Source organism: Notamacropus eugenii, chromosome 1 (genome assembly GCF_028372415.1).
Source record: "Notamacropus eugenii isolate mMacEug1 chromosome 1, mMacEug1.pri_v2, whole genome shotgun sequence".
Lineage (NCBI taxonomy): Eukaryota > Metazoa > Chordata > Mammalia > Diprotodontia > Macropodidae > Notamacropus > Notamacropus eugenii.
In genome coordinates, this window is record NC_092872.1 from 578,537,229 (window position 1) to 578,564,560 (window position 27,332).

Consider the following 27,332-nt stretch of genomic DNA (forward strand, 5'->3'; position numbering starts at 1 on the left):
ATATAATAAATCCCAAACACATACATTCACATACATGGCTACACATCACTCATATACAGAGGACTCCTCTCTCCACATTTTTTCCTGTTGAAATTTTTCAGGGCCTAAGTCAGTCACCCTGACTGTGGTCTGGCTATATATTTTCAATGGTAAAGGGAACTTCCTCTGAGGAAAGATTCCCTACTAATGCAAATAAGCAACTGTTCTGTGACTTATGGTCTCAGAAAGTTTGCCAAAGTCACTGAACGATTAAATGATATGCCCAGAGTCACGAAGCTAATGTGTGTCAGAGCTGGAACTCTACACTCATGTCTTCCTGACTGCCTCTCTCTGCCTTACAGATGCTTAGTGAGTATTTGTTTGAGAAATGCAATCCAGGTTATCCACCCATCCCACTGATCAGCAGCAGGAATTAAGGAGTTAATAGTCAACTACAGTGACCTGGATGACTGAGGTCAATGGGGGCAAAGAGAGAAGAGATCCGATCACATCAGATACCAGGTAGAAGAAGCAAGATGAGCAAAGCCAAAAGAAATGCAGATGGACACCTAGGACACCAAAGTCAGGGGAGGAGTCAGAAAAAGATACTGAGTCATCAGCTGGGTCAGTGTGGGAAAAGCAAAGCCACCAGGAATGCCCAAGTGAAGGATGAGACTAGAGAACCAATCAGGAGTGCATGAAGCTCAGGTGGACATAGGGAAGTAGACAGGTTACCTTAAAATAGCACAGTCTCCACCTGACTTCCTTTTGACTATGAGTCAGATTATTCCAGCCATGTGCTCCCTCCTCCTTTCCCTAGACCTTAAAGGAACAAGCCCAAAGGGATTCCTAAAATGGACAGTTTCTTTCTTCCAAGATTTCAGGTACCATGTCTCTTCTGTTCTTTATATCTTTTCTTTCTTCATCATTATTAACATCTCAATAGAACGAGTGTCTTGGCTTTCCTTTGGGCCAATATACTCTGTGATGGACTTGATTCTTAGCTCCCCTACATCATATACAGTTGCCCAGTATTCAAAACTGACATGATTATTAATATTTTAAATCACAACATAAACACTACACTAAAATATTTGTGTTAGAAAAATATACAGTTAAGTCATTTACTGGCTATGTGAGTTTGGAAAGTCATAAAACCTCTTAAGTCTCTGGTCTTTCCTTTCTAAAATAGGGATAATAATCTCTGAGTTGCCTCTTTTACAGGATTGTTGTATCAACTGAAATAAAATAATCTTAACAAATATATGTGTGTGAAAGTATTTTATAAATGATACATTTCTTGATAGCCACCTTGATTATTAGTATTAAAATACACTACTAAAATAACTAAACTTGTCCAGTAAAAAAATGATTGCTTTTTCAGCTTATATGCAGAGATGTAGCTTAAAGCTCTTCCAACAAATCAGCAGATGTAAGAAGAGCATTCTAGACTCACTGGATATGAAAGGGTCCTCATTTTTCCCATATTCAAATACAGGGGCACTGTGGACCATCCCACCTCCCCAGTAGGCAGATCAGTTTACCCAGGGAAAAAAATTCCAAAAAATTTCTTGGAAAAAGTGTTACAGTATAGCACATCTATGCAGAAGTAACCAAAGTTAACCAACAAGTCATGACCATGTAGAGAAGGAGATACCACCAAAATGAAGGCAAGGTCTTCAGGTAATTCTTTTTTTTTTTTGGTGGGAATGGAGGATTGGGGAGGATTTGCCTTTTCTGGCCCTACATTGTTCTTATTGGTAAGCCAGAGCATTTCTGTTCTGGATGATGGGTTTCTTGTTTAGATTTGTCAACTTAACTCAGGTCTCCTGAGTTCCTAGTCTCATTTCCTGTTTGCTTGGTCATCTCTTTCAGAAATTTTTCTCCGTATTTCTAATCCCAGCCTAGCAATCTTACTGGCTACTGATTTGTCCTTTTGCTGGATAATCTTGACCTGTTGATGATGTTCTCTGACTCATTTAACCTGACCTCAGTGGCTCAGCAGAAAGACGAAGCTGAAAGGCCTCATGGATAGGGAGCCAGTATCAGCATCAGGGAGACCTTTGCTCAGATCCTGCCTCTGACACAGTGGTTTTGTGACTGGTACAAAGCAATTAACCTCTCAGTGGCCCCAGAAAACTATCCTAGACTGCAAATTGGAAAGCAGGTACTAATCTGCCTTGGTAGAGGGAGTTTCTTCCCTGGGAATTCCCTATGCCAGTGAAATCACAAGTCTGGTCTCTTTCTCCAAAATATTGAGAAATATCCTCTTGTGGACATGGCACAAGATTTGGGGGCAAAGGATCTAGGTTTGAGACCCAGCTATTATTTCTGTTTGACCTTAAATAAATTACCTTGCTTCAGTTTCCTCATCTGTAAAATGGAGAGATAGAACCAGATGCTCTCTAAGGCCCCACTCAGACCTAAAGTGATGATTCTACGGCATAGCTCCTTCCCCTGACAACAAGCCTTCTAGTCAGAAGCTGCGATTTGGAAATGTGGTCAAATCAAAGCCTGAAGCTTCCTGGGTTCACTTGGGAACTAAAAGTGAACAAATCATGCTCACTGACCACTGGTGCTGAGTGCATACCAAAAGAGTCACAATCTTGGAATTATAATTTTACGTGGTTCTCTCTAGTTTTAAGAGATTTAAAAAAAAAAAAAAAAGAACTCACAATGAACAGAAAACATGACGTTACTGACCCAAAAATAAAATAGCAAGTGCTAATTAAGGAGCATTGGTTAATATGTGTTAGAGGACAGGAATTCCTGGTGATGTGATAGGCTTCATCCAGAAGCAGGACACAGAAACCCTTTTCATAGGCTCTAAATCTGCAGCAGCAATAAAGCTTCCACACAGACAATCTGCTTAAGAAGGACGTCAGGCCTGCCTGCCGGTTGCTCGCTTTTCAGCTTCTCTGCTGAGACATTCAAATCTTAAGGTGCTCCACGTAGCTTTCGGATGGTGCCCTTTTTCTGCATCAGTACGTCTGTAATGACGAAACACGAGCAAATAAAAGACTGGAGGGAAAAAACCCCTATTCGCTCCTTGCCTTCCTGGGGTGAAGCTATCTGCTTCTCCATTAATCAATGGGAATTTTCTCCAAGGAAAAAAACAGTAAGTATTAATTCTACTATTAGGGAAAGTGATTGCAGCATTACGGCTTTAAGTTATCATGCCCTGATCCTTAGTTCACTTTATAGGCAGGATTTTGAATCAACATGTAGTCGGGCAATGACTTAGAATGGAAAGTTCAGTATGTACAGGAGGGGAGGTGTGAGTGGGTTTTAGTGATGAATCATTTACCCATTTTGACTGCTTACCCCATTTACCAGCAGAGCAGACAACAGAGCTCCTCTCACCTTTTTGGGTGTTGTGCTGCACATTGTTTTACATGGGTGAGACTCCTTAAACAAAGCCAAAAATAACTGGTGGGAAGTTTAAAGTGCTGTTTTCTATTCCAAGAGGAAAATTATAATTTTTACATGGAAATCCAGCTAATAACACCCACCACCACAATAAATAACAAGCCCTCCCGGAAGTCTCAGAGGTTCTGGTCCTGGTGTTAGAATATACCATAGCAATGGTATATTCTAACTGGATATTAACTACAATGATCTAATTGACTTTCTTATTCTTATAAAAACATTAGAAAGAAAAGGAAATCTCAGGGTCTTAAATATCTCTATGGAACTAGGTTAGAACTATTTGCCAAGGGCAGGGCTGACTGAAGGCCCTGGTAACCTGGGTGGTAAACTATAGTGGTATGTATTATAGAGAACATGAAAGACACATCTTTAAAAAATGCTGTAAATGCTTTAAAAAATGACCAACCCACCTGTCAACAAATCTTAGGTTGGTTCTCTGATATGTTCTGTAAGTTGTGTAAGTAGGTCTGGTCCATTTGGATTCTCATATATTAGATTTACTTTGAAATACTTTTGATTGCCACATTGACCCTGCATTTTTCAGCTTCTATTTCCATTTTGGGTCATAGAGTGAAAGATTTCTAGTTAGATTATCTAGTCCCAGATCCTTATTTCACAGTGAAGATGAGGAATACTGAGGTCTACAAAGGCTAAGCAGCTTGTTTAACTTGACAGGAGTAGATAGCAGAACCAAGAGAAAGAGAGTCTAGACAAAGCCCATACACATGAATGTTGGTGTCAGTCATGTTAATGATAGGGTTCCATAATAGGAGACTAGTGAACAATGTGTGACAATGGATCATTTTCTTAACCTTATCTATTAGGCTGTTACACTTAGTGGTTGGATATTTAGTGAGGACCCCTTTAGAGTAGGGACACAACCTCTTAACATTATTTATGGCAATCAAGTGAAGCCTCAGAATAACATTTTAAATGGATAAAATAAAATTCCTAATATTACAAGAGAAATCAAATACTTTGGAATATAGTTATCAAAGGACAGCTAGGTGATACAGTGGATCTGGACCTGGAGTCAGAAAGACTCATCTTTCTGAGTTCATATCTGGCCTCAGACACTTACTAGATGTGTGACCCTGGGCAAGTCACTTAACCTTGTTCACCTCCGTTTCCTCATCTGTAAAATGAGCTGGAGAAGGAAATGGCAGACCACTATAGTATCTTTGCTAAGAAAACCCCAAATGGGGTCATGAAATCAAATACAACTAAAAAATTACTTAACATACATAGGTATTAAAATATTTTTAAAAATGTTAATGGATCCCAGGTTAAGAAGTTCTGCTCTAAATTAAGCAATAAAGCATTTCTGTGGTATCTGAACTATCTCACTTGATTGTCTACACTGATCAAATTCATCAAAATATCAGTAACAGCTCTTCACTTTATAGAATTCTGAAATGCAGAGTAGAGTGATTTAACTCTAAATTGTTTTTAACAGTAGCTGTTTTTTAAAAAAAAATTCAAAGGTAAATCTGACAGAAGACAAATGAAAAACAATCTCATACCCACCAGTTTCTCCAGCACTATTATTTTACTTAGGCACTTTTATGACATCAATATCTTTAGGAAATAGGTCTTATTTTGTTTAGCAGAAAAAGACCAGAAATTGAAGTCAAGAGACACTTGGGTTTTAATTCCAGCTCTAACACTTCATTACACAATATTGGGCAAGTCATTTAACCCTTCTCATGTCCAATTTCCTTTTCTCTAAATCAGGAGTTATGATATTTACAATATCTGTAGCAGAAGGTAACTGTGTAGAAAGGACTTTGTAAAGCTTGAAGTGTTACATAAGTATTAATTATCATCATCATAAACTCTGGAGCAAAATAAAGAAACATGGAATGGAACAGATTGCTCTTTGACTCTGTGACACCTTGAATTCTGTAACTATCCATATGATCATGAAGAAGAGGTGTGTCAAGAAGGGGAGTGTGTGTTATTGGTTTTACTCCAGTCCCATGTTCTTCAAATGGCCTGTTAATGACATCTCCAGCCTGGACTTGAGTGTTCTTCCTCTAAAATTCTATAGGATTTAAATAGTAAATACTACACAATTTTCGTTGATTATGTATCTAACTTTATAAAAAATATTAACTGTATATAACCCATTCACCAAGTTAAATTGATCTCTTCATACACTCCTAAAGTTATCATGTGTTTTCTTGTCTCTGTGATCAGCTAGAATACTTCCCTGACCCTTCCTGTCAATCAAAATATCTGATAATGGGATGTAGCCATTGCATAAATCTAATTAAGATGAAACTGACATACTTCCAAGAACCCATGGTCCAAAAGTTCCATTTGGGAATTCTTTCCATTAATATGTCCAGTCTTCTATATCTTAATAAAGAAGGTCCTTATGAGTTGCAATGTCCCCCTCCCCCACAAAGAAAAATCATTACCTCATGACCAAAACCCTGGTTAATTGCCATGTTGAACTAGGTTGCACTTTGGATAACATGGGACATTGCCGGTCCATTATTGGAAGCTTTTTCATCTTGAGAGAGATATATTTGTTGTTGGCACAGACTTTAAGAACCCAGGGTCACCTTTCACACTGTGAAGACACTAGAGCCAACTTAATAGGAATAATTACACGTTCCTATATACATTCAAAAATATCAAGCATATAAGTTGAGGATATGGAGAGAAAATGTCTCATTTGATAAAACCTTCAGGTTTTAGTTACATGAAAACTCTTTAAGAGTCATTAAGAAAATAGAAGTGAAGATGATGTAAATGAAACAGATCTAAAAAAGTAAGATGAAAAATGTTGATTAGTATGATGTAGCAATCAAAGAGGGTAATAAGATCTTTTGTTGCATTAATAGAGTTTTTATGTAAAGCGAGATATTGGTTTTGCTGTATTCCTGGTTAGATTGCAACTATCTTACTATGTTAAATTCAAGGCATATTGTAATAAGAGCATTGACAGGTTGGAATGTATCTTCAGGAAAATAATCAGGCTGATAAGGGGTCTCAAGACTAGGTGATACACTTGACACCCACTAGCTGTGTGACCTTGGGCAAGTCATTTAACCCTGATTGCCTAGCCCCACCCTCCAAAAATCAGAGAAACTAGCGATGTTTAATCTGAAGAAAGAATAAGACATAGATGGAATATCCCAGCAGATCTCAAAATTTGAAAGGCTATCATGCCATGAGGCAGGAGAAGGTACTTGAAATCAATAAGAAATGAGGTAAAATCTTATCTCAGATACTGTGTGACCTTGGCAATTCATTTAATCTCTCTTGCCTCTCTTTCTCTTTCTTTTCTTCTTCCTTCCTTCTTTTTCTTTCTTCCTTCCTTCCTTTCTTTCTTCCTTTCTTTTTCTTTCTTTCTTTTTCTTCCTTTCTTTATTCCTTTCTTCCTTTTCCACCCACACATATAATATATATACATATCTTCTATCTATATATTATATATCTTGTCCATGAATAATACATAGAGATACACTTATATATTACTATGCAAGCCTAAAGTTCTATATAAATACAAACTATGATTATTATTTGAATCCTTCAGAAATTTAATAGGTATGTGACATAAACAAGTCACCTAACCTCTCTAGGCCTCAGTTTTCTTATCTGTAAAACAGGGAGTTTGGACTCAATAGTCCCTAAGATCCTTTTTAATTCAATTTTATCCTATGAGAAGATGAATTATTTGATCCCAGACTGCAGAACTAGGAAGAAGAAACAGAAGTTATAAAGACCTAATTCAGTTCGACATAAAGGAAAAATTTCCCCATACTTAGAAATGTCCGAATGTGCTACCCCAGGAAGAAGTGAGCCCAACTCGAAAACACTTCAGAGGAAGCCTGGACAATCACTTTATTAACTAGTAGAGATGGTTCCTCTTCCACACATAGGTTGAGTTATGTAAGTGGGGTCAAACTCAAATAGAAATAGGGCACACTAAGCCGTATATATGGATCCCTATAAACAGAATAATGGCTTAAAATAGTAGACATGTTTAAATATTCTTTTTAAATCAATACATTAACACATTAAAATCATGTAGGAACTACATTTTAATCTGGATCAGGCCACATTTGGTAATATTATGAGTGGTTATCCTACTGGGCAGCATATTTGACACCTCGGAACGACATAGCCAAGAAAAGAACCCTTCCTATTGTGAGATTCCATTTAATTCAATAAGCATTTATTTGACTGTCAAAGGACTGCACTTAAGGACCTAGAGGGCCACATGTGACCTCAAGGCCAAAGGTTCTCCGACCCTAAATGACTAGATCATGTTGTCTCCCACCAACACAACTAAAACATATTTCCTAGCTTCTGACTTTTCATCTCTGCTCCACTCCTCAGTCCTGGAGGCCAGAGGCCATATTATTCCCTCTTTTGTGTCCTTTGAAAGTATGTAATTCAGTGAAAATTCAGTGAAAATACATAATTCACTGAAGTTTTAAATGGTAGATAAATGGAGTGAAGGAAATTCAAGGCCTTGAGTTGGATTTCTGTCAGAGTTCCATAAGCCTGATTAGGTGACCTTCATAAGATGCAAATTCCCATCATTCTAGGCAATGAGGTGGACTTTTTGTAAGTGTGACCAGTCTTCTCCTATCTCTAGGAAAATGCAAAAAGTACAATTTCCTCTCTCAGGCGGCTAGAGGAGAAAGTCAGAAAATAGTAAGGAAAAAAGTTTAAGTCTCAAAATTGGACTAGGAAGAAACTCAACGATCTTTTCAATTCATTTGTTATTGTTAAGTCATTTCAGTCCTGTCTGATTCTCTGAGACCCCACTTGGGGTTTTCTTGTCAAAGATACTGGAATGGTTATCATTTTTTCTTCTACTCATTTTTCAGATGAGGAAACTGAGGCAAACAGGGTTAAGTGACTTGCCCAGGGTCACATAGCTTATAAGTGTCTGCAGTCAAATTTGAACTCAGGTCCTCCTGACTCCAGGTCCAGAGCTCAATCTGCTGCGCCACCAAGCTGTTCCTTTCATTCATACCAGTCTTTATTTTTTGTTTAGGCCTCAGCACACTTTTACTTCATCAACGTTGAGGCAGCACACCTCTACCTAATCAGCAGTACCTGTTATTTAATTACACATCTAAGTTAAATTCCATTAATACCCTTCTAGATAATAAAAATTTGGGGTTCATGAAATGACTCACCATATGAAAAAAATTCCCTGAATAGAATGGAAGAAATACAACCCTCTAAAGTTTGGAATTTAATCAGGAAAAGTATGCATTGGACAGGTAGCTTTCAGTCTAGCTTTCCATCTCCACTGGAAGATTCTACTTCTGTGGGTAAAGAGAAATCGTGGAGGGAGAATTTTAAGTCTAATGCACAGTTTCCTATGAAACTGATACAGAGCAGTTTTATTTTTATTTTCCAATCAACATGCATTTATTTTCTTCTCCTCCCACACTTCTTCCATCTTTAAAAAGAAAAAAATCTCTTAACAAATATTCATAGGCAAGCGTAACAAATTCCCACACTGCCCCTGTCCAAATATGCCTCATTCTGCATTTTTAATTCGTCATTTATCTGTCAAGATGTAGGTAGTACAATTCATGAACAATGTGCGGTTTACTCTTATTTAATGATATGACTTCAAGTTGTCTTTCAAGTTAACTTTCTTATTTTCTCTAAAGGGGAAATTGGAGGGGGGAGGAGAAAATATTTGCTTAAGGAACCTCTTTGTTCTAACATTTTGTAGACTCCCTTTACCCAGAGTTTTTAAAGTGACACTGAGTAGGGCCTTACTTGAATCACCCTTAGTTAATTCCTTTCTGGCCAAACAGAAAATATATGTTATGGTGTACATTTAAAGCACATTGCTAAGGTTTTCGGTTGTTTTTTTTTTTTTACATTTGCCATGACTTTCCCTATCAAGGAGGATTCGGCTGCCATCAAGTTTAAATCTTATTTTTTTCAGATATTTTCAACAATTAGTGAAAAATATTTTGGTGAGAAAATTTGTTTACAAATGCAATCTTGACCCTTTAACATATCTATAAAATGGTCATATTGATTTAGCACAGATCCTACAAAGGATGCTTCATTTCCTGAAGCCAGTAACCATTAAAGAGGCTTTAGGAACCAAAGTCATCCCAATTCCATCTTGTTACTTGTGATTAAAATCACAACTGTGTGACTGAAGTTGCTCTGACAAAATGGCTCTAGTGAATGATAAAAGTTTTCAGTGACCCTTTGTTATTGAGGCTATGGTACTAAAGGCAAATAGATACTACCAGAACTCCCTTCCAGTTGTTATCAGGAGTATGGTGATTTCTTCATTAATCTATCTGCATCTTCCTCCTTTTTTACCATCTCTTACAGAATGTTCACTACCCCAAATCTGTCTGAGGGACAATATATTTGGGATCTGCTAAGCATGAGCAATAAAGTGCCTTGAAACTGAAAGTTACAAATTAAAGATAGAATTTTACTTGACAGAATATTTAATGAAAATTGCTAGGCATATTGACTATGAAGGAAATTCTTAATTCAATGACAAACAAACAAAAAACCCAGTATAAGTTAAGACCTTTGAGCCTATAGACTATCAATGAAAATTCCTAGATCAACAAAACATAAAAATACATTTTCAAAAAATAAGAATAGAATTCTTGACAATAATTTTAAAGACTATGAAATGTAGAACTAAAATCCCACCTTCTACAGAAAGCTTTTCTTAATCTTCTTAATTCCAGTGCTTTCTCTCTTTTATTTATTTCCTGTCTTATATATAGCTTGTTTTTTTATATATTTGTTTGTATGTTGTCTCCACCATTAGACTGTAAGCTCCTTGAGGTCAAGGATTACGTTTTACCTCTTCTTTATCCCCAGCACTTAGCACAGTGCCTGGCACATAGTAGGTGCTCAATAGATGCTTATTGAATGAATGGATGTCTTTCCAAAATCCAATGAGGTTCGTTATGACTATGAGGTTGGCTACCTGAGTTACTTGGAAGAGCATAGTAATGTTGCAGGACCCACTAGGGTAAAAAAAGGAAAACAGAAGGGGGGTCTGTTCCTCTGTCCAGTTAGAGGGAAAGAGAAGCAGGACAGAGAGAATGGAGTCCAAGAATTTTTTCCCGTTGGCGGCAAGGTAGAGAACACAATAGGAACAGTCAAAAGGCTGCTGCTATCATGGCCAGCTCCCAAGGAAGAGAGAGTTCTCTTGCTCAACCAAAATGAAATGAGGAGAAAGATAAAAATATCCCCAACACGTTACACAACACCAGTTTTCTGCATTACTGTTCTTATTAGGTTATTTTTGCAGTCCCTTTCTCCCTGGCATAGAATAACACTTTCCTAACACAAACCCACTGTTTAAATTATGGATGGGCTTAAAAATTCATTAAGCACCTACTATGTTCAACCACTGTGTTAAGAGCTGGGAACATAGAGCTTTAAGATAATGTACCATTAAGGAGCTTACATTACACTTAAGAGCATGTGACAGTTATGGAAACAGGATCATGAAATGTAGAATGTAATGGGAGTAAAGGAAGGGGAAAAAGTACTATTAGAAAACATGAAGAGTAGGAGAACATTTTCTCAAGAATTAGGAAAAGCTTCATGGAGGAGTTTGCACCTGAAATGAGCTTTGAAAGAAAACATTTGTGGCAGATAGAGATGAGGACATAGTACATTCATGACAGTAGGGACAACCTATAAAAATACATGGAAAGATGAGACAGCTAGTCCAGTTCAGAATATATATGATGGTAGGAGGGGAGGGAATAAGCATTTATATGGTACCTACTGTGTGCCAGGCACTGGGCTAAGTGCTTTACAAATAGTATCTCATTTGATCCTCACATTAACCCTATAAAATAGTTGCTAATACCCCCATTTTACAATCAAAGCAACTGAGGCAGACAGTGGTTAAGTGACTTACTCCAGGGTCACACAGTTAATAAGTATGTGAGGCTGAATTTGAACTTAGGACTTTCTGAATCAGGGCCCAGTGCTCCATCTACTCGGCCATCTAGATAACTGTAATAGCCTAATTTGACTGAATTACCAGGGTGGGGGGAAGGAGGGAGGGTATGACATAAGAAAAACATGGAATAAACCTAAAGAATTACATTGTAGTCAATGTTTAACCTAACACTTAAACACCTGCTTATTAGAAATTCAAAGAACAGAAAAGCTTTATAAGCAGGAATATTTTTTTTTTCTCTGAAGTGACACATGGTGAGTAAAACTGATGCCAGGAATTTATTGAAGAAAAATATCAACAGCATGTCAAAGAGTCAGAATGAGTTTAACATACACATTTTCTCCTAATATGTATGGTTAGAGGTGTATAGCCCTCAGTTGTCTTGAAGAATCTTATCTGCAGTATGGAATCTTCCTTTCATTTGAACTCTGCACAGAGCATCTTCTATGACTTTCGTGAACACTTTGGATGAGCATATACAGACCATATGAGAACCAATGTGACATAATGGATAAGAGTCAGGACAAATGAGTTCATGATCTCCCTCTGGCATATACTGGCTATGTGACTGACAAAGTCACTTAATGTCTTAGTAGCCCCAAACAACTTTTAAGACTGGAAAGTTGCAAATCAATAATGACTTGCATTGATAGTGCATAGCACATAGGAGGCATTTAATAAATGATTAGTCACTTAATCCCAGTTGCCTCATTCCAGGTCATCTCCAGTCATCTTGATGAATATCTGGTCACTGGATTCAGATGGCTCAGGAGGAGAAGTGAGGCTGGTGACCTGCACAGCCCTCCCTCACTCAAAACAAAGTACAAATCATGTCATTTTTCTTTGATGGCATGATCTTCTTCGGCAATGAAGGACAAACACACACACACAACACACTGATTGGTCAATAGAGGAAATTTCCTTACATGGAGTTCCCTATACAGATAAAAATCACGTCTGACCTTTAAATTAGATAGATTAATAGATAAAAAGAAAATCCTTGTTCAAACATCTCTCCGAATTTACACCTGTCACAGAATCTTATATAATATTATAGTGTTAGTGGGAGCTTCGGGAAGAGCTTTCAAGGATAAATTTTTGCTTATCAAGGGTAATTTGCTATTTAAAAAAATAGAGTGGAACTTTGCATTTCTCTGAACCTTTTAATTGTTTAACCATCAAGATGTAGTATGGAAGTAAAAATAACTAGATAGAGCAGCTGTATGTTCCCTTCTCTTCATCAACAATACCAATAATATCAACAATGTATAAAGAGAAAGTATCAATTAAGCTCATGGGTTGCTAATTGCTGATGTCTTCTCAGCTTTCTGTGTGCATGTGTGTATGTAGAAAAGTCCTGTAGATGATCTCTATTGTTTTGAAATAATCTCTAAGAGTGCCTTGTTTTTCTCTTAGATCCCTAGCACTTGCATATAGCAATTGCTTAATAAATTATTTTGTATTCATTCATTCCTTTGCACTAATTACATTTTTTTCTAAGAAGTGGCAATCATTATAGTCAATAAGGAGTCAATAGCTTATCTCCAAAGGTTAGATTGGAGCAACTGTAATGGAAACACAAGACTTCTTAATTCTAATCCTTTCTTCTAATTAGGTGTTTACTTTTCCATTTTAATTTGACTTTACATGCTACACGTGGAGTCAGAAAGCTAATTCTGAAATGGCTGCTTCACTGTCAGTCATTTCCCATATACTAAGATGCATTTCCTATACCCTCTACCTTGGTGGTCTCACCCATTTCTGTGGGTCCAAGTCTCACTTCTACTCAAGAAGTTTCCCAGATCTATGTATTTTACCCTAACCTCCTTCCTGAACTCCTACCTCTCTGTCTCCTGTACATCTGGATATGTATGTCCAGTTTGTAGCTCACATTTGCCATTTCTAAAATGAAATTCACTGCATCCCTCTGTAATTCCGCCCCTCCCCCGCCAAAAAAACCCTCTTCCCTCCTTGAAACTCACCTGATTCTGTTTAGGAAACCACTACCTTCCTAGTCACCCAAGTTTATAACTCTAAAGTCATCTTTGATTCTTCTTACCTCATCATACTTCATTTGCAATCTGTTACCCAGTCCTCTTCTGCTTCCACAGCATTCCTTGTAGAACCCTCTCCTTCCACTCATATGGTGTCCACATTCTATCTATCCCATGTGGGCTTTATAGAAACTATTACAATTATTAAAATAGCCTCTTCATTGGTCTTCCTGCCCCCAGTCAGCCCATCTTTAGTATACATAGCTTCCACCACGATCTTTCTAAGACAAAGTTTTAAAAACCTTCACTGGTTCCTTTTTTTCTTCTAATTCCTTCCATGATCTGGCTCCAACCTACTTGTCTTGGCTTTTTTCATATTACTCCTTTTCATACAGTTTAATTTTCATGCAAACTAGGCTATTATCTATCAGGCAAATTCAACATTCTCTCTCCCAATTCCATTTATTAAGAAAGCTTTTTTCCTTATACTTCTTCCTTTCTCCACTTCCGGACATCCCTATGAAAACTCAAGACAGCATAGGTGCAAACTTTTCTGTAAGACTTACCACTATTTTCTCAAACATTTGTGCTCTTCCTGTCTTCAAATTATCTTTTATTACACTATCTGTGTAACTCTCATATCCTTCAGTAGAATGTAAGTTCCTGAAAGAATAGGTTGCATTGTTTTTGTCTTTGCATTCCCAGTGTCTTATGCATACAAAACATTAAATATTACTTGAACTGGAGAGAGTACATTCCTTTTCTTAAAAAAAAATTATGACAAGTTATGTCCAGCACCTTCTATATCTTTGCCTGAAGAAGGTGATGCTTCAAGATGAGTACGATAATATATGCAAAAATGCTTTGAATTCTTGGCAAGTGAAATCAAGTTAAATATTTATTAACTTCCTACTAAGGCCCAACACTATGCAAGTTGCCATGGAGAATACAAAAGAAATATGACATTATTATTGCCCATAAGGAGGTTATAACATATGTATGTATATATGCATGTATGTCCATATACATAATTACATATATGTATAACATGTATGTAAAATTGGATGGGGTTTACATATGTGCAACAACTAGAAAACTGGGTTGTTGTTCAGTTTATTTCAGTCATTCCTGACTCTTTGTGACCCCATTTTGGGTTTTCTTGGCAAAGAAAATGGAGTGCTTAGCCATTTCTTTCTCCAGTTCATTTTGCACATGAGGAAATTGAAGCCAACAGGATTAAATGATTTGGCCTGGGCACACAGCTAGTAAGTGTCTGAAACCAGATTTGAACTCAGGAATATGTCTTTCTGACTTCAGGTTGGGTACTCTCCACTGTGCCACCTAGCTGCCCCTCCCCCCTTTTTTCCTAACTCCGGGATTTTAGCAGTATGATAATATCCCTGCCATAGTTGTTAACATATATGCATATACTTTATTGGTTGTTATTTTTATATTGCAGTCATTTCTGTGGAGAGAATCCCTTCTCCCTTCTAGACTGAACCCTCTCTTATTACTGAGAAGAACAATTAAGTGGAAATGTTTTTTTATGAGAACATATGTAGCATTTTGTCTAAGCAGTTTGCCACCATAAAGAGGGAGGCATGTTTCATTATTTGTCCTCTTAGATTAATCATGATTTTATGACATATTGTGTCCCACTCCCAAAATATGTCGCCTGGTGACCAATGTTATAGTAATGCCTCTTTCTCGACAGAGGTATCCTAGTCCCTGGAAAACAATGACACTGCCCATCATTGTGCTTAAACTCAGATCCTTTCTAGTTTGATGAAACCTTCTACAATTTGCACTGAGAAACCAAAGTCACTTTAACATGGGGATGAGGTATCAGAGTAGAAAACTGACTAACCATAGAGCTGTCCAAAAGAGAAATGTGATACTGTAACAGATAGTGAATTTCCAATCATTGGAGATCACCAAGAAGAGGCTAAATGACCACTCATTAGGAATCAGGTGGTGGGTATTTCTTTTCAGATATGGATTGGACTATATGACCTTTATGGTCTATTCCAACTTTAACGTTCTGTGTCATTGTGAACTTAGAAAGACACACATAGCCACTTTTGAAGAATAGGAACTATTTATATATTATACAGGGCTAAAATGAACATGGATAATTTAGAGATGTTTTAGCTTAATGTAAGGTAGTGTTTCCTAGTAAATAGAGAGCTTGCCTCGGAGGCAAGATTGGGGGTCTAGTTCCATGGTATGACTCTGGACAAGTCACTTAACTTCTCAGAACCCCAGGCAATTCTCTATGACTATAAGTGCCTATAAGTTTCAGAGAATGTACTGACTTGCATGGGTAAAAGAAATTCCCTCATTCAGAAGCATGCCATACCAATGGAATGACAAGTCCATCCCTATCCCTACCCCCTTTATCTTAACAAATAGACAAATCTTATCAAAATACCTTCGGATAACTGGAGCTTATCTTCAATTCTACAGTCTAAAGATACAACCAAAAATATCTTCTAGCAATGATCATGACAGATGATAAATAGATACTTTTCTTAGGTCCTAGGGTGGGTAGGCATAAAGCTAAATAAAATAAAAACTTTAAAATTAATTCATTGGGATAGTAGGAAGAGACGACATGTAAAAAAGGAGATTTAAAAAAAAAACCCAAGAGATGTGTTTAGCTCAAGAGGTGCCTTCTACATTAGATGTTTTCAGATTTCTTCAGCTGTTTGTTCCTACTTCCAAAATAACCTTGCATTTATATCTATCTTTTATAATTGTTATCATATATGTTCTCTCCTCTGATAAGAATTTAAACCACTTGAGGACAGGAATTTTTTTGCATGTTTTTTGTTTTTTATTCTTAGCTCCTAGTACAATGTCTGACACATACTAGGCACAGTGCCTGTTGAATGATTCATTGATTATAACAAGAAATATGAAAAAGATATGAAGGGAAAAAGAAGAATTGAAGGAGAAGAGGAAGGGAGAGCAAAAGAGTTAGAAAAAGTCCAGAGCTCTCAAAGGAATGCAAAATGGATTGAAAGGGGAAGGTTAAAACCAAAAGTAGCCAAAGAACTTTGGACAGATTCATTGTATCAGTCAGTGCATGATGAGTCAGTCATTAAACATTTATTAATCACCTATTATGCTCCAGGCACAGTGTTAAGTACTAGAGATACAAAAAAAGGCAAAAGACAGCTCCTGCCCTCAAGGAGTTCACAATCCAATAGGACAGACAAGAAACAAACATATATACAAGGGAGGTCCAAACCAAATACTTTCAACACAATCTTGCTGCCACTTGGAGGTAAAGTCATTTTCTCATCTGCAGCCCCTAAGAAGAGAGTTTATTTACTTCTTTTCTTTTATACTTCTAGCTGGTGCAAAAGGTCAAGGTGTGAACATGAAATGCCACATTCATATTCTAATACAAGCAACCCACCAACTCCTTCTAGAGCAGGGATTCTTAACCTGGGGTCCACGAACTTGGTGGTGGTGGTGGTGGTGGTGGTAGTGTGTGTGTGTGTGTGTGTGTGTGTGTGTGTGTGTATGTGTGTGTGTTGTGTGTTTATTCTGATAACTGTATTTCAATAGAACTCATTTCCTTTGTAATCCTATGTATTTTTTTTTTTGTTCATTTGAAATCATTACTCTGCAATGGGGGCCATATTCTTCTCTGAACCAACAAAGGTTTCACACAGTCATTAGAACTAGGGCTCAAATCCTGACTTCAATACCCCATTTATGTGACTTTGGGCAACTCACTTCTCTCTGGACTTGAGTTTGCTCATGTGTAAAATAAAAGCCTTGTCTAAATTATCTATAACAATTCTTCCAGTTTCTTTCATTCATTGTAATTGTTCATACATTCTTACTCTAATTCCCACCACCCAATCCTCCTTTCTATGATCTGTCTGTTTAGGGAAGGCTGCACCTTTTCACTTTGGCCACAACTGTTCCTTGTTGGTGTCTCATTTATCATATTGGGACTCTAGGAGGTATTAGTAGTTCCCATTGCCTCCATCAACACCTACATAAGCAGACTTCCAAGGTTACATTTGTAGATCTGTACCTAGTATAATAAAGAAATCCAGTTTCATCTGCCAAATACTAACTATTTAGAAACATATGGGTTTTTCCACATATTTATATTAATTTTTTTGCTTAGTCTAAAAACATCAGCACCTTTTAAAAAATAGTCCAGTCTAGTTATCAAGTATATTCTAGTCTCTTCTGTACTAAAATCATTCTCTGTATCCTACTAACCTCTAGAGATAAAATCCTATCTGTATGTTTCACAGACAAACATTTTTGCAAGAGTAGTCTGTACACAGTACTACATTTACTCACAGCCTGCTTTGCCTCAATTATTCCCTGCAACCGGGCTTCTGTCTGCACCACTCTACTAATAGGAGAATGGAAGCCCCTTGAGGCAAAGAATTGCTTCAATTATTTCTTTTCATTCCTAATACTTAGCACAATGCCTAGCACATAATAAGTACTTTAAAAGTACCAGATGAAGTTCCTTAAATTGAACTAAACTGAATGATGTCACTAATGAGCTCATTATCAAAAACAGAATAACAGAAGCTCCAAAATGGTAGTTTCCTTTGATTTCAACCATACAACCTGTACCTGAACAGGAATCCCATCTTCATTGTTGAACAAGTAAAAAAAAAATGTTGACATGTTGACAAGTAAATTTCATCTATTGATGAATATGGGGAAGGTGAAACCATGACTTCCAGAAGCAGACCCTTGTACTTTTGGCTAGCTCTGATTGCTAGAATGTTTTTTCTTCTATTATTCTTAAACCGTCCTCTCTGGACTATCTCTCCATTTCTCCTAATTTGGCCATCTGGAGCCAAGCTGAACAAGACTAATCTTTCTTCCATGTGACTTTTCTTCAAATACTTGGAAACAAATATTATATCATCTTTAGGTCTTCTCCAAGCTAAATATTCTTGGCTTCTTCAACTAAACCTTTTTGGACATATTTTCAAGTCCTCACTATGCAGGTCATTCTCTTCTGGACTTAAGAATGTCTTTGATATTATGAACCTGAGTGACTGGGAAGATGATGATGCCTTCAATAGAACTAGGGAAGTCTGGAGCATCAGAGGGTCTGGGGAGAATATAACCATCTCAATTTTGGGCAAGTTGATTTTACAATACTAATAGTTCATTGAGATAAAGATTTCTAATAGGCACTGATGTGGAAATGGAGTTTCAGAGTTTGAGAGAGAGAGAGAGATAAGGTATAGATGTATAGATTTTGAAGTTGTCTGCATAGCAATACTTAAACCCATGAGAAATGGGTGAGTTCACTAAGTGAGAGTATATACAGAAAGGAGAAGAAGGTGAAGAACTGAGCCTTGGGAAGACACCTATACTTAAGGGGTGTGCCATGGCTGCATATCCTGCAAAGGAGACCAGCAAGAGAATTACCAGAAGTGGAAAATAGTACAGAAGCCACAGGAAGATAGAATATTCAAGAGAAAAGTATAGTAAGCTGTGTTTAAAGATAGAGAAATGATTAATAGGAAGAGGGCTTAGATAAATCCATCAGATTTAGCTTGGAGAGAGCAGTTTTAGTTAAGTAGTACAACCACAAACTAGAATATAAGTTGTTGAGAAAAAAAGTGCGTTGCTAAGTCAAAAAACACCTACTCTACTCCAGGCACTGAGTTAAGTGGTAGGGATACAAAGAAACTCAAAAATAGTCACAGCTTTCAAGGAGATCATAGTCTAATGGAAGAAATACTGACATGCAACTGATTAAGTACAAATAAGTGAGTGATACAGAAAGACCAAAAATAGGAATAGGAAGAATGGACATATGCACACATATTAAAGTTTGGAGAACACTTTGTATACATTATCTCAATGAAGACCCAACACAACCTTTTAATGTATATGCTTCCTCTTTCATCTCCATTGAAGACGAAGAAACTAAGTCTTAGAGTGAATGAATAATTTTCTCAAGAACAAACAACTAGTAAGGGACAGAGGCAGGATTCTAACCCTGGTTCTCCTTACTATGGGCCATGTTGCCTCTCATAATCATAGGATCATAGATTGAGCTATAAGGAGCCTTAGATATCATATACTCCAACTCCCTCATTATACAGATGAGGAAACTGAAATTCAGGGTAGTTTGGCAGTTAAAGAGAGGAAAAAATAGAGTGAGAGAGTCGGCAACAGAGTCAAATAAAGGACTTTTTAATGGAGTTGCAGAAATAATATTTGTAAACAATGAGAAAGCATCAGCAGAAAGAGAGACTGAAAATCAAAGAGAAAGGGTAGGAAGGGTTGGGGATGGCTGAAGGCTTGGAGATTATCGAAGGAAGAGGAGACAGAGTGGAAGGGCCATATCTTCAGAGACTAGGATGAAAGGTGATGGGGGGATGTGAAGAAGTTTTAGGGGATTTTGGATGTCCCACTTGCACTTTTCACACTCAACCTAAAGCTGTTCTAAAAGGTTTGGGTGAAGCAGTATGGCCCCTAGAGGAAGGAGTACAGCCTTTATGGGCAAGATATCCCGGGCCTGAAACCTGCTTGCAACAATAGCCTTGGGATGTTGGACCCTCATGACCCTTAATCCCCTCAGCTATAAAACGGGGAATAATAACACCTGCTTCATGAGATTGTTGAGATTAAATGAGACAATGTAGATTGAACACACAGCAATTCTTAAAGTGCTATATAAATGTCAGATATTATTATAAACGTGTTATTATAAATGTGGCTTATCTTTGCACCCCCACCCCACTCCCACATTAGCTTCTCCTCTATACAATCCTATTTTTCTGTTCATGGATCTATAATTTTCTTATTCCCAAGCTCAAAACCTTAGAATCACCCTTAGATCCTCGTTGTCTCTCAGCCCCCACATCAGATAAAATCCTATCAGTTCTATTTCTATCGTATCTCTTACATGAAGTTTTATGCATTTATTAACTGGTCATTACTTGACAAGTTCTATGCTAAGCCCTGGGGAATATGAATTTAAAAAATGGAACAGTCCTTACCCTTATGGAGTTTACAATAGAATATTAACTCTTAGTAAGTAGGGATAATTCATTCTTTGTATGTTTATCCCCAGAGCCTAGCAGAGTGCTTGGCATAAAGAAGGCACTTAATAAATGCTTGTTAAGTGATCAATTGATTATATTCTACTGGGAAGATACAGCATGTTCACAGAGACATATATACAGGAGATACACAAATAAATAAATATAAATTGATCTGGGAGGAAGTGGAGACATTCAAAAGGCCTCTTGAGGCAAATAATAGCATTTTAGCTGAACCTTGAAGAGGTCTAGGGTTCTGTGAAGCAAAAGCGAGAAGGGAAAAAATTCCAGGTATGGGGGAAAGTTTAAACAAAGTCATTCCCAACTGCTAAATTGTACTAAGGATATGAACAGGTAGTTCTCAAGGTAGAATACATATGAAAAAATGCTCCAAACTACTCATTATCAATATACAAATTAAAGCAATCCTTGATTCTCTGAAAATCAGATTGGTAAAAAGAGAGGAAAGGAAGGGAAGGGAAGGAAAGGGAAGGGAAGGGAAGGGAAAGAAAAGAAAAATGTTGGAGGGGATGTGGGAAAACAGGCACACTGATATTCTGTTGGTGGATCTATGAATGAGTCCAACTACTCTGGAAAGTTTCTAAAGTTTAGAATTATTCACAAAAGGCTACTAAACAGTGCATGCCTTTTGAACTAGCTATACCACCACTAGGCCTATATACCACAGACAGATCAAAGAAAGAGGAAAAGTTTCTATATATACCAAAATGTTTATAGAATTTTTTTGTCGTGTCAAAAAACTACAGACTAAGGGGGAGCCCATCAGTTGGGGAATGGCTGAATAACTTATGGAAAGCGAATGTAATAGAGTATTATAAGGCCATAAGAAATGAGGAAAAAGATGATTTCAAAGAGACATGGAAAGTCTCATATGATCTGATGCAGAGTGAAATGAGTAAAAGCAGGGGGACAATTTATCCTTTAACACTAATACAGTAAAAATGAACAATTCTGAAAGACTTTAGAATCCTGATAAACAAAATAGTCAGCCATAATTCCAGAGGACTTATAAAAAAGAATAATGCCTACTTCATGATAGAAATATGATGGACTAATATGCAGAAAAATAAACATATTTTTACATGTGACTGTTTTAGTTTTGCTTGTCTGTGGCTATATGACTTAGCAGTTGTGTAATTCTTTCTTTTTCTTTTTAATGAGAGAGATGGGAGGGAGAAAGAAAGAGAATGCCAGATAAGGAGAGGGAGGAATATATTAAAATGAATATGATATAAAAATCAAAAAGTATCTATAAAAATCATGCTTAAAAAGTACAGAGACAGGAAATGGAATTTACAGGGAAAAGCAAGTAGTTCAATTTGGCTGAAGCAGAAAGTACATGAGGTGGAGTAATGTAATCAGCCTGGAAAGATAGACTGGAGCCAGCTTATGAAGGGCTTGGAATGTCAAACAAAGGAGTTTGTATGCTATCCGAGAGGCAATAGGAAAACATTGAAGCTTCTTGAACAAAAGGGTAGCATGGTTAGAACTATTCTTTCAAGGTATCAATTTAGCAGCTGTATAGAATGCAAAGGAGAAAAATTAGATACAGGGAGACAAATTAGGAAGCCGTTGCAATGATTTGAATGGGAAGTGATTAAGGTAGCTGTGGGTGGAAGAAAGGTCAGGAAAGAGAGATCTGTTGAGGAGGGAAAGTCAACAAGATCAGGAAAATCCCTGAAAACGGGAAGTGAATTATGTGTGAAGATTTGGGGATTACTCCTTGGCTTCAAGAGGTCAGCTAGGTGGCACAGTGGACAGAATGTTGGGCCTTCAGTCAGCAAAGGAAGTGAAGAAGGAAAGGAAAGGGAAGGGAAGGGAAGGGAAGGGAAGGGAAGGGAAGGGAAAATGTTGGAGGGGATGTGAGAAAACACATCCCTCAGGAGATAGATGAAAGATGGGTAGGTAGATTAAGAAGTCATCAGAATAGAGATATTGGCTAATCCATGGGAATATTTTGATAACTATATGTGTTCAGTGATTTTTTGAGTTGTGCTTGACTTTGTGACCTCACTGGGGGATTTTCTTGGCAAAAATATTGGTGTGTTTTGCCATTTCCTTCTCTAGTTCATTTTATGGATGAGCAACTGAAAGGTTAAGTGACTTGCCCATGGTCACACAGATAGTGAGTATCTGAGGTCAGATTTGAACTCAGCAAGATGTCTTCCTGACTCCAGGCCCCATGTGGCACCTAGTAGATACTTAATAAACTCTTATTGACTGACTTTACTATCAGATCAATTTTACTAAAACACAGCTTGGACAAAATTTTTTAAAGCTCCAAAATAAATATTTGTCAAGAAGAAATATTTATTGGAAAGAAATCAATAGAGCTTATCTTTGAAATTTAATTAGTATTAATTATCTACAAAGTTAGTAGGAAAACAGTTAGATAAATCCTTAGATTATTTATAATCTGGAGGTGAGTACCTCAAATACTCTCATCCTTTTATAAGCCTCCAGGTCTCAGAACTCATCTCATCATGGCCCTGACCAGGAGGTATGACCAGTAACTCTTCATCTACCCTAGTGCTCTTTCCCTTCCTTCTTCACACAGGCAACCAGTCCAGGACCAAAGGCCTTCCTGCAATGAACTCTGAGCCACAGGTGACTTGGTTGAGGATTTAAGAGTGAACATCTCAAATATCCTCACCACTCTATAACCAGTCAGGTTCTCTCCCCACCCCCTCACCCTATTAGAATCTCAAATAGCCTGGACTGGACTGCAAAATAGGGAACAGAGTAAGGGAAGGTAATAAGCATTTTATATGGCATCTACTATGTGCTAGGACTGTGCCAAGTGCTTTTTATAAATATTATTTCATTTGATATTCACAACAATCCTGTAAAGTAGGTGCTATTATCCGCACTTTATCGTTAAGGAAACTGAGGCAAAGAGACTTTCTGTGACTTGCTCAACATCACACAGCTGTTAAGTCTTTGGGTCCAAATTTGAACTGAGTTCTTCCTCGCTCCAGGCCCAGTGCTCAATCCACTAGTCATATGAACACCCCCCTCTTTCCACCATTAGTTCAGGGATTGATAATCAAGCCAGTACTATCACTGAAGTATAAAGGATGTGGCTTCTCTCAAATTCCATGTAATAGACTTCTTAGGCTGAAGTTCCATTCCAAGGCTTCTAATTCACTTTCTATGTCAGTCCCATCCCCCAAGGCCCCAGTCACACTTTAATCTACCCTACTATCGAGCTCTCTGGAACTGCTATTTTATGGTTAACAGACTGTCTTTCATAAAAAACCCTGTGTCCTTCCTAAAATTCCTTTACTTACATTTTGTCAAATTTAATTTCTATATACGTGATATTTCTTCTCAACAGAAAGCAAGCTCATTGAGGTCGGGGATGACTTCATTTTAAAATTTGTTTCCCAAGCACTGAGCACAGTACCTCACACACAGTAGGCCTCTTAAATTTAAATTAATTGAAGACAAATATACAATACACATGAAAAGAACATAAGCCTATAAAATATTATCATTTATTGCTCTTTACTAACTACACTATTTAGACAGACCAATTAGTAACATGTATTAATCTAATTCAATAAATGATCATTGAACATTAATTACATTCTAAGCATGTTTAAGACCCAGTCTTTTCGCACAACAAACTGATGATTTTGAGGAGGAGACCAAGCATACACAGATGAAATGAGGAGAAGTATTATAACAAGCAAAGTCTACATAGCCCTGTAATTTCATGTTAATCAAAGCCATTCCACAACACATCAATATGTGAAGGACCTGTGATTTCCTTGGCATGGGAACTCATCTAAGACATCTCACCTTAGAAATTTGCCAGAGGCTCCAGCAGGTTAGGTGACTTACTCAGGGTCACACAGCTTACTCATGTCAGAGGCAGAATTTAAAACTAAGTAGACTCAATTCAGATCCAGCACTCTATCCACTGTGCCTGGCTGTATCTCATTAAGAACACACAGCACTTAAATACATGAAAAGTGCATAAAGTGAATAATAACATTGAGTAGTCCTTTTAGTTCTTCAGAATACATTCACATGATCCCTTTTGATGTTTATAACATTTCTGTGAGGTAGGTAGGTCAGGTACTCTCCATTTGATAGATGAAAAGCAGTAAGTCTGTGAATTTCTTAAAATCAAGCAGCTTGGCAGGATTGTGATCAAAAGTGGAAGGACCATATTCCCACAAGTTAATGTGGGTAGGGTGAGCAGTTCAACAAGGAAAGTTTCACTTGCTACCTAAGAAATTCCTGTAGGTTCCTGTAATAGCTCAGATGTGACACAGTATACTGGACTTTGCATAAAAATCATTGTGCCCATTTCTACTAGTCTAGTTAGCTATTCCACCTCATGCTGAGGTAATAGTTTTATATAGACCAGATGGAATTCTCTACTATAGTCTATTAGGCCTGGGTAAGAATACTGATTGATATAATGAGATGGGGATGTGGTGATAGCTATGCTAAAATACAAGGAAGCTTTTCTCCTGATAACGACCTCAAATTTAACTGGAACAACAATTACAAGGTAAAATGATCATCTAGTGCAAGTGACCTTTAAAACATATTATGATCATTATTTTAGTGTTAATTTGCATAATTGGTAGAGCCTGCAGTAACAATACTTGCACACCCTAATAGCTGCAGGAAACAATAAAGTTTGATTTTGTCTGAAACAAAATGCTAAAGGAAAAGTTGCCAATTTATCATTCTCTCTGGCATTTAATTTCACTCTGGGTTATCTACCCATGTGGAAGTCAGAGCACTCAAAATCTGATTCCTCTAAACTCAGAGAACTCATATTATTTCTTCTCTGAGAGCTGTGGCTGTCACTCCTCCTGAGCAGATTAGTCTTTCCTCCCTATTCCTCCCTCCCCCAGGAATCCCTTGAGTAGAACTTCAAAAGGCAGAAGTAACATATTTGACTTTTCATTCCCAACTAGGATAGTTAAGGGACTTTCATACTGCCCTTGACTCCATAAGCCCTCTAGCATGAGCTGGCAGAGAAATACACCTAATAAACTTAGTAAGAAAGCAGTCTCACTCCACTAGTCTAAATAATTTTCAAGCTTTCTAGGCTTTGGATAATATTGAGAAATTAATTTTTTGAGACAGAAAAAAAAATGCTCTGTCTCCCAAAGCACTAGCATAAGGCATATGAATGCAGCATATTCCTTATACTTAAAGACTAGTGCTTTTGATAGTTTCTACTGAACAAAATCACAAAGTTGACAAGATAATCAGAGCCTCTATGACAATGCCAGAAGAAAATTCAGGGATCTATAGATACTACTTTTACAGAAGTGTCCTGACATGTTTTTACCACAGGAGGGCAGCCATCTCTAAAAAACAAACGACTATTGTAGCATACTGCAGTTGTTTCCTAAGGCAGATTGCAGTGTATCTCAGAAATCTGTTGACTCCTTGTAAGAGTAATATTAAATAAGGCTCTCTCCCCTTCCACCTTCACATTCTTGGTGGATATTTATAAACTGAAGCAAGAGCAGGGTAAATAACTTCAGTAGAATTTTAGTTACCTTTTCTCCGTCCCCCCTCTATTTTAAGGAAAAAGAAAAAGAAACAGGTTATTTTAGCCAGGTAAAGTTTGTCATTATGAATTCTATCACAAGTAAACTCCTATTCTCTAAAGGCAGGCATGGTTACTGTGATTAAATGTTAAAGGTCCCCTGTCTGAAGACAGTGAGAAAGTCACCTAAAAGTGTTTCACTTTCAGATTTCCATACTACTCTTAGATTGGCACACTCAGGAAAAGGATTCTTACAGAGCAATACAAGGATTGAGCTGCAATAGATATACAGTAACATATAGAGAGCAAATGGGAAATTTGGTGTGGAGATTGACAATGAAGATATTCCATATTTTTATGCAGGATTGAAATGAGCTTTCCTAGGTTTCCTTATGGAGCCTGTAAAATGGTTTGTTCCATTAAAAAAAAAAACTTTGTCTTCATCTTTTTTGGGGGGGGATGTACTAGTAATAATCTTTTTTTTTCTTATTTTAAAGCTATGTATTGATTGAAATATAAATACAATTCACAGAGGGGATAAAACAAAAGTTAACTTGAGTTTAATATAGGAGAAGATATGTTTTACAAAGGAAAATTACAATTAAAAAAGATCTTGAGTCATACATCTCAGAATAGAACATGTCATTTCTTTCTAGTTTGTTGTAAAATTATTTGAATGAAGTCATTTAATTCGTTTAATAGCTTTTCTTATGTTCTGTAATGTAGTAATACTAGGTAGGGTCCCCCCCTTCTTGGTGACATTTATTTCTTCTTCCGTATTCCTAATGAGGGGCCCTCCCCCAAATGCCTTTTTTAACCTTCACACCTTTGGAAGCAGCAAATGCTTAATTCCCCCTCTGTGGGAATCTAATCCGATTTATGTAAGGGTAACCTCGAATTATTTTAGCTTCCCTGCCGAAAAAATAATACACACATATATAATAGATCATTGTTCAAATCTCTATCTGATCTGACTTTGCTCTACCTCTCCACTTGTAGGCGCAGGGGCTTACTAAATGAATACAGTTTTCACGGATTTGGCCTTCCCCAGCGTTAGCTTTTTCCCGACAACTTTAGTGAATGCCTAAACTATGCATGTCTTGCTGCCCATGTACTACAGAAAAGAAAGCATTTCTCCTGGGAGATCCAGGAATCTTGAGAGATGGTGATACTCCAGCACCAGACTCCCGGCCGCAGCAGCTCCTCGGGCCACTAAAGACTTGAGAGGAGAAGGCCAAGCTGGGGGGTAGGGAGGGAAGGGGGAGGAGGAAGAGGAGGAGAAGGAGAAGGAGGAGGGAGGAGAAGAAAGAAAGAAAGAAACTACATTCACATCTTTCCCGATTGGGGGCGAGAGAAGCGGGGCGGGGGAGGGGATTCTT

At 37.4% G+C, this 27,332-nt stretch overlaps 1 protein-coding gene across 1 annotated transcript in view; it reads left to right on the forward strand.

The window, feature by feature from the left end:
* BMP2 (bone morphogenetic protein 2) overlaps positions 1-27,332 on the forward strand; it is a 120,065-nt gene that overhangs the window by 75,778 nt on the left and 16,955 nt on the right. The gene's annotated exons all lie outside the window — the stretch shown is intronic.